Below are 19,286 nucleotides of genomic sequence, written 5' to 3'. Positions count from 1 at the left end.
TAATTTATTTTTTTTTTATTTAACTCCCTGAATTGTAGAAATTGCCGGCACTTCACTTGCATAATGACCTCTAAATGAAGGTGAAGAGAAATGAATCTGTAGAACACACTTCTAGCTGTCAGCCAAATAATCTGCCTGAAACCCATTATCAGCTCAGAGAGGGAAACTGAAGCCTGCTATGTAGAACTCTTCCTTCAATTTTTTGAAATCCTTATTGTTTACAAGAAGGCAGAAGAGAGAGCTTGTTTCATGCCTCTATTGGGGTGCTGCAGTCTCTGCTGCTGTAGCAGATTTTGCACCCCATCGTGTATGTCATGCTAATACAGCAGCTGCAGGGAAGGACCCGGCTGCATGTGTGTGCAGGAGAGTCGCTCCTCCTCTTCCTCCCCTGTGGTGCCTAGCTAGGTGGTTCAGGAAGAAGCAAGTGGGTACCAGGGCAGCTTGCTGGTAAAGGCAACAACCTGACTGGAAACATGGGGCGAGCAAGATTCAGTACAGTCTGATAATAAAGCACAAAATGGTTTAGTTTGATAAGGCGTGGGTATGTGTGCTTCCTCACCTGCTGTAACTGGAACCAGAGAGGTGGAACAGGAAAACAATTGCTCTCTTAGAAACAGGAGTTCTGAGTGAGTGTTGGAGACTCTTAACGTAAGCATCTTAATGATTTGTTTCCTGCTTCTCTGTGGTAACATGCAACTGTGTATGCCTGTGTGTTTTTCCTAATGGGAAGATTTCTGCCTCCTTGAATGACAGATAAGCTGAGGGGCACCAATTAAATTCTGAAAGCTATATTCAGCTCAGAGCAATTAAAGCTAGCACTATATAATAACACGTGTAACTAACTTATCCATCATGCAAACTATAAGATTTTAATGTTTGGTTTCAGTCAGACTTGGCACTACTGTTAGCTTTTGCTCATGTTTATTAAACTCTGAATTTTAGAAGGCAGGTCTGTTGTAGGTTGTTTTGGACAAGTTGCTTTCTTACTGTTCCCTGTTGCTTTGTTCCTACTTCTGAGTGTAAACCAGCATAATCCTGTGTTGCTTCTGAAAGAGGGGTAGTTTTGCTCTACCCTCTTGTCTGCAGCTGTCTGACTTGCTCTTTTTATCTATCTGCTGGCAGTGTGTTCATGTAGTGAACTGGTTCAGCAAACAGTATGGCTAAAAATCTGGGGTTTTTTTCCTGGTTGGTTAGTAATTGGATTCATTTCCCACTCTTATTCCACCCTGTAGTCATGTTGCTACTGGTTTTAGTAGGACTTGCAGCAGAAATAGCTAAATTTGAGAAGGGAGAGAATTAGCTGGTTCTTCCCCAAGGACCCCCAGTTCTGCTTACTGCAGATTTACACCAAATTACACTCTATTTGCAGATTAGGTCTTTGTTATACTCCTGGTAGGCTCTTCCAGAAATACTTAAAATGTGTAGTTTCTTTGGGACTAATACAGTAAAAACAGCTTAATGAATGGTTGTAGAGTCGTTAAAAGGTCAATTATTGCATGTTCATTCTTTTTTTTTTCCTTGGGTACCAGATAATTAATTTTCTCTGTTCTGCATTAAATGAACATCCCTCTATGATGCTCACATGAGCTTTAATCACCCACTGTGAGATATGTTTATTGTTCAATTTATTGTTCTATTCCAATGTATCAGGCTCTAGAATTTTTCTCATGTCTGTGAGAAAATGCCTTGTCTTATGTCTGTACAAGCATGGATTACTTTTTTATTTCACAGGCACACAAAAAAAAGCTCTAAATCAATAGTGCAGTTAAGCTGGTCTGGACTTCCTACATGATTTTAGAAAGTGGGTCCCTGTATTGCAAAATATTCAGAAACAAAATATCATATGGGTGTATCCCTGTGCCCACTGATCAGGCTAGATTGCTGCAGCACAGTGGTTTGGGGAGCAGTGGGAAACCTGGGACCTTTTTTGTATCAGCAAGTTGTGAGGAAACTTTCGTTTTGGGAGGAGGAAGACTTGCTGTGTGTGTAAAAATGTGGAAAGATTCTGTAACAACAAAGGCATCAGTTGGATTTATGGGGTGACTTAAGTGGTTGATATAAGTCTCAGCTTCCTGATAGACTTCTCAGATACCTTTAGAAACATCGTTCAGAGTTAAGGCCCCCCTGCATTTGGCTTGTCCTGGGTGGCATGGAGTTCATAAATTCTGCAATCGTGAAGATACCACCAAACTCTTACATAAGAATAAAGTAGAAAATTCTAGACTTTGTTTTTGGTTAAGAGACTGAACTGATGGAAATGGCAACTCCCCTTTCCTGTCCCTTGACTTGTGGAGTTGTTGCATAAGGTCTGATCTTGTGGGCTGTATTAAAAAGCTCAATTATTTTTCTTGCTTTTTTTGGGCGTAGTGATTTTTATTTATTTTTTTAGGCCATCATGTGTTTTGGAAGTTAACACAGAACTGCTGATGGACTAATGTTCCCAGTGAGGGTGAATGCTTGGGTTGTGTTTGCTTGGACCTCACTTCCCTTTGGGGTCTCTCTAGGGTCCCTGCTATATTAATGTGATATGTAATATACTCCTTATAACTTACGTAGTTGTGTCTAACCTACATCAGATTTTTTTTTTGCAATTTCTCTTCCATTGTTCATGCAAATAACACAAAGAATTCAAGGCACTCCTTTTCAGAGCTAGCTGTTTTTATTTTTTCAAAGGCTTATCGTAAGGTGATTTTGTTGCCCTAACCATGAGAAGTTTTTATTATATGATTTGTTGGAAGTTTTAAATGTGGAACAGCTTAATTCTTGAGTTTCTGAAAAAAACGCCAGCCATAGATCTGGGAAAGTCTGAGTAATAAAATCATAAAGCTGGTTCATCGCTCAAATATGTTGTTATTTCAGCTACGTCTGCCCATTGCACGCTCCTACAGGCTAAAGATGTCAGTAGGCTCTTACATTAATAGCTATTTTAGATCTCTAATCTTAAATGGCAGCACAAATGAAAGAACCTTAGATTAATTTAAAATATCAAAGTTAACATGTCAAGTGTTCTTTTTTACTCTAGTTTTAAAAACTTTCACCCTTAATATTTGGATTATTAAAAATACACAAGTTCATAGGTTAGAAAAAACTAATCCTAAAATTAAATCACAGATGTTTAGACTCCAAACCAGTTGGGGGCGGTGACATTTTCAGGAATGTAACAAATAGAAGAAGTAAGGAATTGAGTGTAAACATTAAATTAGGAGCTATTAAATGCAGACAACTGGTAAGAGGAGGCAAAAGTATTGCTCAAAACTGTTGAAAACAGGGAAAAGGATTTTCTTTTTCCTTGGAAAATATGCTAACACTTTAAGAATAATACTAAATAAGGGCAGTAATGTCAGTAATTCAAGAAGTGCAGAAGAATTTAGTTCCGTTACTGAAATAAAGCTGTGTGGTCTATTGACAGCTTACAGAAATAACTAATACAATGGATAACACTTTTTAATCTAGGGTGCAAATAATTTGAGGTAGTCTGTGTTTCTTGTATTGATCTTGAAGAAAGATCAGGAAAGCTTCAGAGCATCAGAGGAAGTTTAGTGATGTGCTAGTTTTTATAAACAGTAAATGGTATGTGGTACATAGACATTAGTTTGTCTGGTGTTGATTACTGACTTTTGGAAAGTTTATTGTGGGAACTGACTCGGTGCAACAGAAATTCAGTTCTAATAATGGGAATGAAGAACCATACAGTCCATCAATATAGAGGCTGAACTATTGGTCCTTTCTAGCTCAAATTGGGCACTTATAATTTCTGTTTGGTAGTGTTCATATTGTACAGAGGAGTCTTGCAAGCTGCTAAAACTGTGAAATTGGATTGTCTTTGGGAAAAGTGCATTTGACTAAATGTCAAAACTGCATGTTTGCTTCAGAGCAACAGTTGAATAGTGATAGGAGTTTGTAAAAGAGTAGTACTGACGTTTCATTGCATGCAGGATTCTCCTTTTTTTTTGTGCTGACAAGATGTTTGAGTGGGTTCCCTGCACCCTCAGTAGAGTTACCTACTTGTGCAGAAATCTAGATCCTTGAGGCAAAAAAAGATTTATGTTGCAAAATGTGTTGCTCTTAGTGTGTTAGACTAAAACTTGGTTGCTTAATTATACAGGAGAATGTTGCTAACCTGAAATTCTAATACATGTCTTTGAGGAGAGGAAGGTATAGCTGTAGATGCCATATTTTAGGGAAAATTTTTTGTGTGTGTCCCCCAAAATCAAGTAGAACATTTTCTCCAGCTATTCATATATTGTACTCCTTACCTCTCATGTGCTTCCCAGAAATGAAAGGACAATGCACTAGGAAGCTTTATTTCTCATCTGATGATTTTGTTTCTCAGATCCAACACCAACCCCTGTGAGCTTGCAACATCTTGCCTAATGGAATTGCTCAAACTTTCACCGATCTAGAAGAGATTTGGATTCTTCATGCTTGTCACTGGGAGACTACCCACTTGCTGTAAGTCAGTCTTCTGTATATTGTGGATGTGGTGCCTTCTTTATAGGAAAGCAGAAGTCAAATTGATGTGGAGTCTGTTTCAGCCTAGAAGGGACATGGTGAAAGAAGCTGCCTAAGAAGCTTCTTGCTATGAAGGATCACTCTGTCACTGGAGAATGGGAGACAACTGTAGTATAGCTGGCATAGAGGAAGCACTTCAGTCCCCTTTTGGGATGGAACGTTGTGCGTGGTTGTATGTCTAGAAGAACTGAAGGACTTAGCAAGGAAATGGAATGGGTAAACCTGAAGTTGTGCTAATGGGACCTTACATTCTGATGAGATGAGGGTAATTGTTCAAAAATACCTCAAGGCTGTGTTACTTTTGAAGTAACTTGGAAAAAAAAAATCTATTGGGTTGTACTGTGTTTGAGATCCCTTTAATCTTAGGCTTTGGGGTTTTCACCAGTCACCTACCAGGTTAGGAAGGGACTCTCTCGCCCGTTGCACCATTGGATTCTTTGTGGTTTGTATCTCATTCTGAAATGCTCTCTGTAGACTGCAGCCAAAAATAAGAATTTCTCAAGGTTGAGATTATTACTGGTGATACTGAAAAACTTCTTGTGTTGCTGGTGGGTGTGTGCTTTGCCTGAATGTTCACTAATTGTGAGATTTATCATTAGGAGGAAATTCTGTCCTAAGTCATATTGCCAGTTGTGGGACTTGGTGTTTTACCTGCTCTGATAGCATCTAAATTTACTCATAGTGCATATAGAATACTTTATTTTTTGGGGGTAGCAATGTTGATAATGTACTTGAGCTTCCTGGCTAGCTGCTTGTGCTGCATTTTAACTTCTTTTAATATATTCTTGGCCTTCACCTATAGGCATTAAATTAGTATTGCAGGGCACATAGAACAGGGAGGATGTTGTATGTCTTACATGCATATAACTTACATATTTGCTTGCAGTTGTGGAAGGCTGGGTATTCTGAACTGTGCGGTTCTTAGTCCTGAGACTGTATATAAACCAATGTTTTGAAATTAGTGTTAACATGGATTAGTGTTTGCGTGGATCTTTTGTCTGTAAAGCAGAATATAGCACTGCTGTTCTACACTAATTTCCCATTATACTTGCATCTGTGTGTGTGTAGGCTTAGTCACTTTAAGCTTGGTTAATTATTTTAGGCTAAATCTCTCACAGTTTCTATTGTGAGCATGTAAAAGGTATTGCTAGTCGTATATTGCCAAGTAGGACTGACTTTCCTCTGAAAAGCTGGAGATGAGTCATGAAAACTGAAGTATTGAGCAGGCACGAGGGTTGAATTTTTGCTAGATGTGGCTACTGTAAAGTACATTAACATCCATGTGTGTTTTCAGCTTCATATTAGAAGCTGAAAAGGAGTTGGAGGAGAGCAAGGAGTGGAAAATACTTCTACTTGGTTTATTTGTGTTGGTAGGCACTGTCATACTGTGACAATGGACTCTTTCAGGGAGGTGCTGAGTTGCTATAGAATCCTTTAACTTATGGAGACGGCAGAGTTTATCAAATACTGTTACAAAATAGCTGATTATGCTGGGAAGTTTTCTGTTTAAATAGCAAAACAATGTTTTGTGATTGTCTAATGACTTACAAAAAGTTTCAGTGTACGTGGCAGAAATGAATATAAACCTGCCCCACCCCAGTGTGCAGCATGTGGCTATTTTATTTACAGAGGGGGTTCCTGTGGAACAGGTATGTTTGTGACTTCACATGGAGTCATGCAGGAAACCTGTGACAAAGTCAGGGCAAGATGTCACTTTGCTTATCCTAATCTTTCCAGTGCAAGAACGTTCTCCATTCAAAGACAATTTTGATAGTCTCTAAAAGGAAGGGCGGTAGTTCTACGGGGATACAAAACTAACAGAAATTGAACAGTTACAAAAAGGGGATTTTTCATTAATAGCTGGAGCAGAAGGCTGTGATGAGAACGAGTATTTATCTTAACAATAATATTTTTGTTTTCATACTGACGTAGTACCATCCTGTTGGCATATGTTCTTGGAATGCCTTAATAATTTGTAACACCCTTTCTTTTAGATATATGAAATCTCACATTAATACATGGTGTAACTTCACTGAATAGCTCTGTCTTTGAAAAAGGAAAGAAACAGTACTTGGTGCTCAAAGTGAATTCACCTTGAAGTGATCTTAAATTCATTTTTACAAAGCTGAAAACTGAATCTGTGGCCTTTATAGAAGCAGTTTCCATACGTTACTGAGCCTTTAGAGGAATTCTTTACTGGTCTCTTAAATGTAGGAAAATATAGTGAAGGAAATGATCCTCATTCCTCAAGCCTCATGAATTTTATTTTAAAAGTTTCATGAACCCACTGTGTATTCCTTTGGTATTTTCTCTCAGTTTTGCCAACATAAAATTCCAAGCTTAGTTCTTCAGTACAAATATCCATTGATTTTTTTGTTGTTGTTTTTCTCTCACTTGGACCACTGACATAGTAAATCTTGTGAAAGGTATTTAATTTTACTTTGTAAGCTGAATACTGACGGAAACGTTAAGAATTTTGGCTGCTCAGCATTGTGTGCTGGCTCTTACATGAGAAACTCCTTGTACAGAACTAAATTCTTCGCTAAAATATGTCATTTAGTACTTCCTTTGAAGGAAAATGAGGTCAAATCTTCATGTGCATATACACATAAATGCAAAAATAACCAGTGTGCACAACTCTTAACTTTTCTTTGTTCATAAGCTCATGTCTATGAATTTAAGCTACTTCTCTCAGATGAATTCCAAAGTCTTTCTTATAGATTTAGTTATGAATACTTGCACTAACTTGTTCAGTGGATAGTATCATAGGTAGTTGTTCTTGCAAAAAAAGTGGAGAAGGGGAGAAAAAGGGTGTTTTGTTAATTTACTGTTTTACTAGTTGCTATTGAAAGAAATTTTGTGTTACTGCTTAAGACTAAAATAAGCTATACATCTGAGCATCATGGATAACATCTATGGAAGGGAGAGGTGAAGAAGCAGGATAACTACCTCATAAGAGCATAATTTGTAATTTTTAGTTTGTCATAGGTATGTTGGTCTTGGATAATATCTGATTAGGTAGAGGAGCTGTTTGAAACAACTGAACTGCTGATTTAGTATGATTACAGAATAAAGTAATTTTTAGAATCAGTAGAAATTAAATGCTTGTGAAATTATGAAAAGGTGGATCAAATGTACAGGCACAGTTTCATTAATATAGCGTTGTAAATCAGTCATAGCTTAAATGCATCTTTTAGGGCAAGTTATCACTTGTAAATGCTAAACATGGGTCAGACTGATGTTGGCCTTGAAATGGTGTGAAAAGGTTGTGAACTCCTTGGTCCTGGGGTGTCAGGGCCACAGGCCATTCACCCTATGTCTCAGACATGGAAATTCAGATCTTTTTAATAGTTACTGCTTCCTACCTTGGGACAGACTGTGAACTTAAGTGCTTGACATAGGTAATTAGCATACCCAAAAGTAACTTAGAAGATCGTCAGTCTTGCCTCCTGTTGTTCAAACTTTTGATTCCTTATGCTTGTATGCAGAGTAGTGACTGCTGTATATCTCATCATTCCAGAGACAGTTGCCCTGCATTTTAGCAACAGGAACAAACTGCCTTCTTACTGGTGTTACAAGGAGGATTTTACGAAGTAGGGTTCTGCATTTTGCTCCCAGAAAAGTGATGCATAGTCCAGATTCTTACCATTGAATGTTTTCATCACACTTTCACTGAGCAGAAATGCACACTTTACATCTGGAGGTCATGAATTCAGTCAGTTTTTTGATGCAAATCAGTGTTGTGCTTGGAGAAGCTTGCTCCTCATTTAAGAGTAGCTCTAAGATACCATCTCTGTCTTTCAGTATATGTTTGAACATGTGTTTCCATCAGCTTTTTATCTTTTAGAAAGACTGAGTAACTTTTTCTTGTCTTTGCTTATGTAAAGTCCAAGTTGCTTATTTGTCCACTAGCTGAAGAACAAAAATAGTGCTTCAGATACATCATAAGGCAGAAGATTTGTCACATTTCAAGGGTGACCTCAGAAATTTATTTCTGAAGAGCTGCTGTTGTATAGCTTCAGGGCCCCTTGCTTTCCAGTTGTGCAACAGCAAACGTTTTGCATGCAAGCTAATTGCATGAGAGGGGAAGAGAAGGTTACAGTTGTTGGTACACTCCTTTAGTAGTATGGTAATGAGAATGTGGGACTGCATCTCTGATCCTGGCATGTGTAATACTGAATGAGGTATGTTTCTGGCCTCTAGTGAGTCCTTTGCTCATTCACTGACTATGAGTTTAAATGCCTTCTACTCCCATCTGCTTTTTGGAAAAGGTCATATCCTTATTTTAATTCATAAGGCAAGTTCTTGTAGCAGTAGTCATTTGAAGAAGAAATGAAAATTGCATTGTTCCTTTAGGTTTGAAGAAGCTTCCTACACTAAACAGAAAAATATTACGGTTATTAAAGTAGGTACTTCTCAAAGAGAAATAAAGATCACTTTAAAGACTGAGTAAAATGTTCACAGTATAATTTTTTTTTTTAAAGCCACCTGTGTAAAGTTCACAGTCAGTGTACTTCTGTAGTAATGTGTGTTAATCTTGCTTTATCCTTATGTGTTGGTCTAAGCATGTAATCTGTTGTAGACTTTTTTGTTGCACATCTTACCATAATATATGAGAGGTGAAAAGGGGTCAAACCTGACCAAGGATAACTAACAGTAGTGATTAATAAACAGAAATGTATTTATGAAAATGTAATATTTGCAATATTTGTTTAATGAGTTTTTTAAACTTACTTTGTGGACACAAAACTATAGCAGGAACTTTTGAGAAGAAATACAGATTTTCCTGTCAGCTGAAGTTATGTTGAAAGAACATTAAGATTCTTGGAAAAACCCAAGCAAGGCCTTATTTGGTAGGAAGTAAAACATGCTGGCTGGTAGCTTGCAGGCACAATAGTGAGCATCAAAGCAATACAGTATAAAATTATTTTTTAAAAGCTTTAAGAAGCTTTCAATGCAGCAGTGTGTTTTACTGTAACTTTCATTGGTCTTCCCTTCTGTCCAGGTGACTCCTGTGCTTCCATATTTCCTGGAGGAGACCTGGGCTTTGCTGCTATATCTTTGGAGGATGGCAAGTTAGATAAGGAACTTTTCCTTTCTTTTAGTAAGACCAGATTTTATATAATGCTTTGCCTTAGAAAGTACCCCAAATTTTCCTTCTTGGTATCTTGTTATTAGGTGAAGAATGAGAAGTTTTTCAGTTTCCATTTGTCTTCCCCCTTTTGAGTGAGCAACTCGGTGTGATACAACACTTAAGACTAGGCAACATGTATTACCTGAAGATGATGTTGCTATATAAAAGTTCATGTTAACTTTCCAGATCAGTCTTGATTCCAAATGGGTGATTAACAGCTCTTCCTAATCCCATGGTTAGAGTTTTCCTAAAACCTTCCATTTAGGCATATGCTGCTCTAATTTGGTTTTTTCCAGATTAAATCATGTTTAGTAGACTATTGTCAGGCAATGTAGCCATAAATTTAGAAAGAAAATTTTAAAGTTAAACAATTTGACAAGGTTATTTTTTGCTAGTCTTTCAGGCTGATCATTTCATCAGCATCACTTCATAATGACCATAATTTCAGTTTTTCTATTGTTCTGTCATAATCTGAGATGACAGAATCCATCTGTCCTCTGAGAAACAGGACACAGCTCTCCTGTATCCTTCCTTTCTGTTCTTTTAATGGGAAAGACAACAGGTTGTAAAATATGCAAAATTCCACACTCTAAATATGCCACGCTCTAACAATCAGACAGTAATTTGCTTGCAATAATACAAGGAATAATTACTAAAGACTTTTACGTCAACACTGGTTAAACTTAGGGTTTATGATCTGTAGTGTTACAGTTTAGAAAAGATACTAATGAATACAGTGGTTCACTCATTTTCTTTAAACATAATGGAATGAAAATGTAAATAAAAGTGTTTTTTCTACAGCAGACCACTAAGCCTGGAGAATTTCTTGCATGTGCTGTATCTTTGCTGTATGACCCAACTATAGAAGTGTGCACATCTGTGTCTGAAATACTGATAAACTTTTTGGTTTGGTTTTCTTATAAATCAGTGCTTGACAGCATGCATTTTTATTTTTGTTTCACCCATTGTTGTTGGAGGATGCACTGGAGAGAAGAAAAGGGAGGCCAGCAGTGGGTGAGGGACGACTGTGGTAAGAAAAGTAGCAGGGTTTACTGTTGCAGTTAAATCATCTTCCTGGCTTCATGCAGCATGAGCTCTTCTACAGCAGTAGGCTGTATTGTGCAATTTTCCAGAGAAATACTTGGTTATATCAAATTTGGAGACAAGATTTCTTTTCTTACTAGCTGGCATCTTGGTGGGGGGTGGTTGAACAGTGAGGGAGTTCACTTGCTTGTTTTCAAAGTCATCCATGACCAGAAATTCCAAAAGTTTTGAAAGTCTTGTAAGTGCAAAATTATTCTTCCCTCAGGATGTGATTCATGCTTTCACCTAGAACAGATAACCTTATAGATTCAGTATCTGTCTGGCCAAACTGTAGTTTATACTTCACCTTAAAAATTTTTGCATACAGTTTATGTTTTGGGTTTCCTTTTCTTTATTTTCCAGTGCTATACACTTCTCAAGGAAATCTAAAAGAAACCGCTAAGAGGTGGTGATAGCAAAGTTAAGAGCTGTTAAGGGCATGATTCAGCATCTCCCCCTGCAAGTTGTGAGATTTCTATCTGCCCTGTATTTACAAACTCCCTGGTGAAGGAGTGCTGGTGACCAGGGTGCAGGGGCTGCTGTGATGGATGTACTCTGTGTTTCTCTATACCCGTCTCTCGCACTGGCCATTACCAGATACTACAGAGGAAAGTGCATCGGTCCTTATCCTGAATACGTATGAAACACTTGCCCTTTTGTCAGACCCTTCCTGTAATCTTCATCAGGATGATTTATGATCCGGTGTGAAAGATGCTGTCTTTATTTTTTTCAAGTTTATAGAAAATGCACATCCTACTCTTAGTAAGTGTATACCTTGATGGTATACATGAAGATAAATAAATTTGGCAAAAATAAGTCTGTTTTCAAGGGTGGTGTATATTAATTCTACTGGCAACAATTGCCATGACCTAATTATCAGTTTGAAAAACAATGCTAATTTAAAATTTAAAAGTGAAAGTATAAAAAAGAAAATCCCTGAACACCAGCCTAAAGAAAGAGAAGACTGTAAAGAACTGTAACAGCTGCGATAACAATGTGGGCCCTTGAAATGAAAGGGTAAGGTTGGCAGGTGGGGTGCAAATAAACACCACACCCCCCATACCCCTTGTCCTCAGTGAAGTAGCTTTACACTGTATTTTTAAATCTCACTTGACAGAATTGAGATGTCTTGTTCAAAACACTTGCAATGAGAAACTTCTTTTTTCATTTGAGGCTGTTCTCTCCTTCACAAATGCCCACAGGCTCTCACTGGTTTTGATTGTGTTCTTAAGTTTTTCTCCCTGCAGCTGTATTTCAGATGGAAGATTTTTGAACAATATCACAGAAGTATTTGTCATAAGAAACAACACATAATATTCCTAAGTACTGAGTATCTTTCAGATTGTCAGTATGTCAAAACAGTATCCCTGAAATGAGCTGTGCTTTAGTGGATGTGTTGGTAGGAGTGGCACCATGCAGCTCTATTCATCATCTCTGTGTGGTGGTGGTAAGTATGGAGGACAGTAGGGCTGATAGATGTAGAGGACAGTGACTAGAGGCTTCAGAGGAATATACGGAATGAAAGAAAGGAGTGAGAAGAATTTCTTACAACTTTATATTTCTGCACTTAAAATCAGATATTGGGCCTTGTATAATACATGTATCTTTCAAAAGCAGTAGTAGAAAGACATTTTCAAATAATGAACAGATTTTCAAGTTCTGTAAAACAATCAGGCGAAAATTTAATTTCTAAATGTATTTAATTTTATTCCTGTCAGTGTTGTCTTGTCTCTGCTATATTTTTGAAAAAGCAAGCTTAAAGGTTTTTAAAGCCCCTGTTAAGACTGAAATGCAACCCAACATTACATGACTATCACAGTTGGCTTCTTTACTTGAAGTCCTAATAGAGGAGAATATAAATACCTCTGAGGGTATTGTTAGTCAAACCACAGTGTGCATCTGTTTAGGCAAATTTGAATATTTTGGCGATTTATCTTGTTAGCATCTTCAGACTTGGTTAATTCATGACTTGCAGCACAGAATTTGAGGAATGCTGAAGTGGGATCTCTGACTATAAGCTGGAGAAGAGATAAGGAACTAATAACACTGTCTTTTTGTCTGGATGTCTGGCTATGTAGGGGCTGCTCCAGCAGTTCTGTTAGGCCTGTCACCTGTGGGAAGATAAATTCATGTTTTTTCAGTTACATAACTATGTATCACACTTTATTTAACTTACAGCCCAGAAGTCTGACCACAACATGCTAGATACGATGTATGAATTTAAAACATAAAGGAACTGTCATAGAAAAAAATAAGTGTGCACATTAAGACTTGATTAAAAAAGGATCACTGGTACTTGAACCAGGTGATAGCATCACCGTAGATGTACATATAGAAAGCATGTATATAAACGTGCATATAGTTTGCATAGGTATTGAAAATAAAGCAGCTTTGTGAGCAAGCATTGTGAGTTTTGCTGTGGAAGGTGCTGCAGAATTTCTGAGCCTGATAAATGGAATACAGCAGCTGAAGGGTATTTGGTAGAGAGGAAGGCTGTGGTCCACCTGACTCTCCCAGACAGATGGCATACTGATGGATATGAGCACAGTGGCCAGCTCAGAAAGCCCAAGTGATGCAGGTGTTGAGTGAAATGTCCAGATCTGTTGAGACTCTGCGGTGATTCAGAGCGGGGAGGTTTCTGCCTCAGCATCCAAATATACTCTGACATGGGGCTGGTATAATCAAAGAATATTTTATTGCTGTCACAAAAGTACTGATATTTTTGCCAGTGGCTGATGATGTACAAAATGTTAATTGTTGCTCTGCTCTGTTCAGACATAACTAATGCATAACTTAAGATACATAAGTTCAGAATCATGACATTCACATTGGAAAAAACGCATTTGTTCCATGTATTTACTTTCTCAAGCTTAATGCATAATGTCCAACTTGACAATTCTTGCACTTGTTTTTAAGCCTCTTAAATTTGCTGCATAAGGTGGTTAAACTGCTGGTTTTAACTTCCAAATGCTTCATGCATTTTCTGTGTCCTTGCCTAGTTCTAGAAAAGCATTCCAGGCACAGGGAGTGGGGCAGGGAAGAAGGTGGAGAGAGATGGAGCTGTGAATGTACGAACAGGCAATAGGAGATGTGAACACTGTTCAAGCAGTTTGTGGTGTCCTCAGGCAAAACTAATACAAAGTCAGATCCCTCTGCACAAGGCAGCAAAACCAGTTCATTGCAGCATTTACTGGAAGTTGTAATTATTTTAAAACTTTGTATGTTGGAATTGTATAAACAACCCACAAGAGCAAATGACAGACTTTCAAAATTAGTTGCTGGGGATGCCATAGGGAGTAAAGGCAAGTTTACATCCATTTTTTTGGGAATGATACTGAATGTTTGAACAGGTTGGTGACAGGTCAGAATTTCTGTGGCTGGGAATCCTCACATTTATGTGAAAGCAAAATCTGAAGTGTGAAAGTTGGGTTTTCTTGTTTTTAATGCAGTTTTTGGGTCAGTCTAAATGAACTGCACTTTAGGGTGAGTATTTTGGGAAGCACAAAGATGTGGTCAGCTTTCACTAGATGCTATTCAGAGCCTGGCATGTGGCTTCCTATTTGTCCCAAATCTTGAAAAATCTAATGATGCTGAAAGAAGAGAAGCACAAGAAGAGAGATCAGACTCTTTTTCTCCAAGTAATTCAATAACTTTTTTGTACTTGACACAAATATAAATTATTTGGATTTTGATGTGTGGGTGTCCGAAATGAACTGGCATGCAGCTCTAACAGCTTTTAAATTCAGTTTACCAAAATGGAGACAGGTTACAACATCAGGTGCTCAAGCAGTGTCTTGTGCTGTGCTGTACTCAGTATTTCCTGACTTTTACCTTTTCACACGTTCATCACAAGTGACCTATGCCTAAAATCGTCTCTTTCGGTGATGCAAATGATACTGGAGTGTTTTATCTTGCTTGCTCAGTGTCTTATTTTATTGTTTGATTACTGACTTCAAGCAGTGATTACCTTCACTGTTCATCTGCTTAACTGGTATTGTAAAATCATACTAGAGAACAACCTTTCACTTGTCTTGCTCTGGGAACAATGTAGGAATAACTTCAACAACTATATTATTCTCCAGATTAGTGCAAGACTTCTACTCTTGAAGATTATTATAATGAGGGACATCAGGGGGCTGGCTGGTCCTTCAGTCAAAATAGGAACTGTTTGCCCTTTTAATTCCCTGTCCGTATGGGCAGGCTTTCAGAGTTTTGTTAGGCAATCAGATACATGTGGTAGTTTTGTCAGCATCTTTATGTTGGTAACCACAAAAGGCTGCTTTCTTCATCCATAAAGAACTTGTTACATAGAAGCTCACCTTTTCTACTTCAGGGAAGTCTTCCCAAAAGGATATTTTTGCAGCAGTCACTCCATTGCACATGCAGTGAAAATACACTCAAACTACCTTGCTCTCTTCCCCAGATGCTGATGGGCAGTCAGGCCTGTTAGCATACTTGAGAATGACAGTCTGAAATAGGAGCTGGGGGACTGCTGGCTCCCACAGCCACCTTGTTTGTTTGCTGCTGGGACAGACAGTTGACTTATTTTCTTATTTTTTGAGTACAGAAGACTGCAAAACTGCAAATGATGATGTAACTTCTCTAAATGTAATCCTTCCAACTGCCATCTGTCATTCCAAGATTTATCTTTAATGTGATGTTACATGTAAGTCCTTGTCATTTTGGAGTAACAAAAGTAAAAGATTTAAATATTTTTGACATATTTTATGATGTGGTCTCAAAAACAGTATAACATAATGCTTAGGAGAAAAGACTGAGTGCATTTTATATGTAAACTTGAAATTTTCTTGACTTAAATTACCATTCACAGTAATTTTTTTCACATTTCTCCAGCTTTTCACTTTCTACACACACTTAATTTTTCTACCTTTTCACAAATAAATGCATACAACAAAGTAATGAAATTCAGTTCAGTGGTTGTGTTTTAACTCTCCGTATGGCACAGGTGTATTTTTTTGTAGAAGAAAGTACGAGTTATGAAAATGCTTTATTGTCTGAAAACTTCAAATTTTGTGGTCAAGACTTGAAAGCTTTGTACTTAAAGTTTCAGCCCTGAGCAGCCTTTGAAAAGACAATTTTATGTCGACAGTGTAATTTTATGGCATAAGCTTTGTATAGGTGTTTTCCTCCTTTATACATTTCTATATTTTACCATGTTAAAAATGTGTACTTGAATGAGTTTCTCAGACCTTTTGTTTTAAAAGTATTTCTGGCAAAATTGTGGAAAACACAATGAAAGTCAATGAAAGATGAGTATTAATAAAAGTTAAGGAAAAAATATGTAGGTCTGCATGGGTGAAGTGGGCATGGCTGCCATCTGTTAAGAAATTACCTTTCATTATTATGTTTCCTGTGACTTCATACGTTATTACTTTGGACATTTTTATTAAAAATAAAAACACCTTTTCCTCTGAGAAATTGTTCGGGTTTTTTCTGTCTTCCTTTTCAGAAATCCATCAAGTGCATTATGAAAAATTGTGGAAGGGTCTTATGTATGTCAGGATGCACTTTATGTTGCACTACTCATAAGTAACAGGTTTATTTGTGTTGTAAATCCTGATGGTCTAAAAAAGCCAGTACTGTATGCCAGCGTTTTAGAAACAAACACAAAAATGGCAAGAGATTGTGAGGAGAGTAGAGAGATTAATGGAAGGCAAAGTCCAAGAATGGTGACACTTTTCTAATACTAAGCAGTTTAAGGGGAATCTGCATCACTTGTAAACACTTCTATTTATTGTTGCTTTTATAACCTATAATTAAAATCCAGGTTGCTAGTTGCAGTTCAAGTATAACCAACCTCAAAAATGCTATGAAGCAACCAAGACGCTAGACTGCACACATTATAAAACTCTTCACATTGTCTGCTGTCTCTATAGCCTGTTTACACTGACTGGAACTAAAGTAAAAAATGAGTATACCCATTAGAAATAACAAATATGGATTGTTAAATTGTAGCACCCTTTCACTGAACTCAGATCAACTTCTTTGTAAATTATTCATTCTTTCATATTGCTGAAGCATCTTAATTAAAACCTTCCATCTTTTAAACCTCTAAAAATGCTTGAGAACAGGAGTGTAGCCAAAGCTTTTTTTAATCATGTGGAATTTCTTTTGTTTTTAATTAAATTCAAATAGATAGCTGGTAGCTTGCACTAACCTGAATCTGAATGTAAGATTAGGGACAGAGTATCTTTTTCAGATCTGTCTGGGATCAGTTGAAAATAATACTGCTTCCACTTTCTTGCCCATAAGTTGGTGATGACCATCCCTGCATTTTGGCCAAAGCAAAGTATATGAACTACTCCCTGTGACATAAAGTTCTCTAGGGAGGGCTCCTGTGATTTTTTTTTTTTTTTGATTTTTTTTTTTAATTCATTTTTTTGTTAGGGGAACTACTGATATCTAGAAAAGGGACAGTAACAAATTGTTTCAGATCAAGAATTTATTTAACTGCTTTGGTGGTTTTAAAAGTGAGTATGAATTTGTTCTCTAACCTGTCAGTGGAGGCATGGAGCTGTTACTGAAACCCATAAAAGTTCTCAGCAGCTTTGTATTAACTCTAAGGTCTATTGTTGGAGGCAGACCATATTTTTACATTGGGATGTCATACTGTAGTAGACTTGTATAAACAAATTTAGTGCATTAAAAGGCTACATATCTTCCTTGTTCTGGGCTGTCTGTAATAGTGTTAAATTATTCACAGAGTCTTAATTGAAGCTTCCCTTTTTGGCCAATCTCTGAACTTGCTTTTAAATTTTGTTCTGTTGTAGTTAGGCAGTGGCAGGACAAGATCTGACATGAAAGCACTCACTCTGAAATGGACCTTCTGTTCTTCCTAAGCATGGTTGCTGCTTCTGCATCTTTGTGTTCTTCCTTTTTCAAGGTCAAGAGTTCTCTACCAACTCTGTCAAAGTAGAGCCTCTAAAGTAACCCTAGCTGGATTCAGGTTCTCCTCCAGCATTTCAGAATTTGAGGAGGTGGTGGTGGGTTTCTATCACTTGAGGTGGGGAGAAGATCCTTTTTATGGTCTCTTTCTTGCTCAAGAGCTACCCTGTTAACCTAGGCAGAGGCCCTCATCTCTAGCCTGCATCTTTTTTGGCTGATCCAGCAATTGTGACTGATACTTTCCCATTTCATATTACTTAGGCAATTCATTGCATGTTTCAGATTTATAATCTGGTCTCCCACATCTTGCATCTCTCTGCTTCTAGGTCTCTTACTGTTCATCTTTCTCATATGCTATGAGGATAATGTTGCAGAAAACCTGATCCCTGGAACCTGTTTCCTGCTTCCCACTGTCAAGGTATTCATTACAATCATAAATATGAATGGATTTAAGACTGTGATATAGAACCTTCCAAGAGCATGGTTTACTGCATCTGCTTCTCAGGGTTCTTGTCACCTGCATACATGTACATGATGTGTGTTCCCAAGCAAGGAGTTGCAGGTGTTACCTTGTCTGTCCTTGAAGAGCTCCAACCCAAGCCTTAACATTTGAAATTTTTATTTAAAAGAAACACATTTCTGTGTACACTTTTTTCTTTATATTTGCATTATTTTCATTGAAAGCTTGGAGTTGACAAATTCTTACCTTTTGGCATTAATAGCAAAAAGACTCAGCACTTGTAGTATTAATTGTTCTCTGTATACTTTATATGTGTTAATTGTTTTCTACAACACATCTCTAAAGTGTCAAGGTTTATTCACAAATTTTGTGTTCAGAAACACATTGGTGGGAAATTAGCAGCCCCTCACCTAAGATTATGTTGGAAAGGGTTAACACTGCTAACAACTACCTGCCCTTGTTTAGAATACTACACACCTCTCTTGATGTTTCAAGCTATCTATGTGAAAGACCCTCTGTAAAGAAATAATCTGCATAATATTTAAAAGCTGTAGCTCTCTTTGTATTTATAAATACTGATGTACACTGAAAAAGGTATACTGGAATGGACTTAAAGAGATAGAAATCTCTAAAAATATGGTAAGTTGATTAAGAAGAAATGTGACATTTTCATAACTCATGGTCATTACACTTTATAAAGTGCATAAATGAATTTCTGTGTATCCTAGGAAAAACTGAATCTTATTACCATGGTCATTAAAGTTAGATTTAAATTTTAAGCTAATAAGTCTGCTTATAAAGGAGAAACACTAAACATTCACAAAGGGAAGTGCTTCCATTGTGACTTTTTTCTTTTAGAAATTGTGACATACACAAGGCACATGTGAAAATTCCAGTGTATTGTGGAAAAACCTGAGAGGGGGACCTTAGTTTTTTGGTTGGGTGTTTTGGTTTTTTAGGAAGTAGATGATGCCACAGTGTGAAAAGTAAAACACCACATCAAAGAGGATAGAGCACGTTTGTTGGATCCTGCCACTTTTTAATGAATGTCTAGGTTTCCTGCATGAGATAAAGGATCTCAGTGTTGCGTTTGCTGTTCATACATACCCTATGATGTTTTTCTTTAGACTTTGATGAAGATCATTCCTGGGCCACCAAAACTCTTCCAGTAGTCCTGTTTACTATTCCACT

At 37.4% G+C, this 19,286-nt stretch overlaps 1 protein-coding gene across 8 annotated transcripts in view; it reads left to right on the top strand.

Moving 5' to 3' along the window:
• The window catches only part of OSBPL3 (oxysterol binding protein like 3), an 85,268-nt gene that overhangs the window by 13,211 nt on the left and 52,771 nt on the right, over window positions 1–19,286 (top strand). For 5 of the 8 annotated variants that reach the window (XM_074900429.1, XM_074900431.1, XM_074900436.1 and 2 more), the window contains exon 2: window positions 4,334–4,452. The gene's annotated coding sequence lies outside the window, so the exon portion shown is untranslated. Of the gene's footprint in view, window positions 1–4,333; window positions 4,453–9,517; window positions 9,617–17,961; window positions 18,054–19,286 lie in introns of all 8 variants that reach the window. The other 3 variants (XM_074900432.1, XM_074900430.1, XM_074900433.1) reach the window with 2 other exon arrangements.

This window comes from Athene noctua, chromosome 2 (genome assembly GCF_965140245.1).
Source record: "Athene noctua chromosome 2, bAthNoc1.hap1.1, whole genome shotgun sequence".
Classification (NCBI taxonomy): domain Eukaryota; kingdom Metazoa; phylum Chordata; class Aves; order Strigiformes; family Strigidae; genus Athene; species Athene noctua.
The sequence above is the reverse complement of the archived record's forward strand: the minus strand, read 5'-3'. Positions and strand labels throughout refer to the sequence as shown.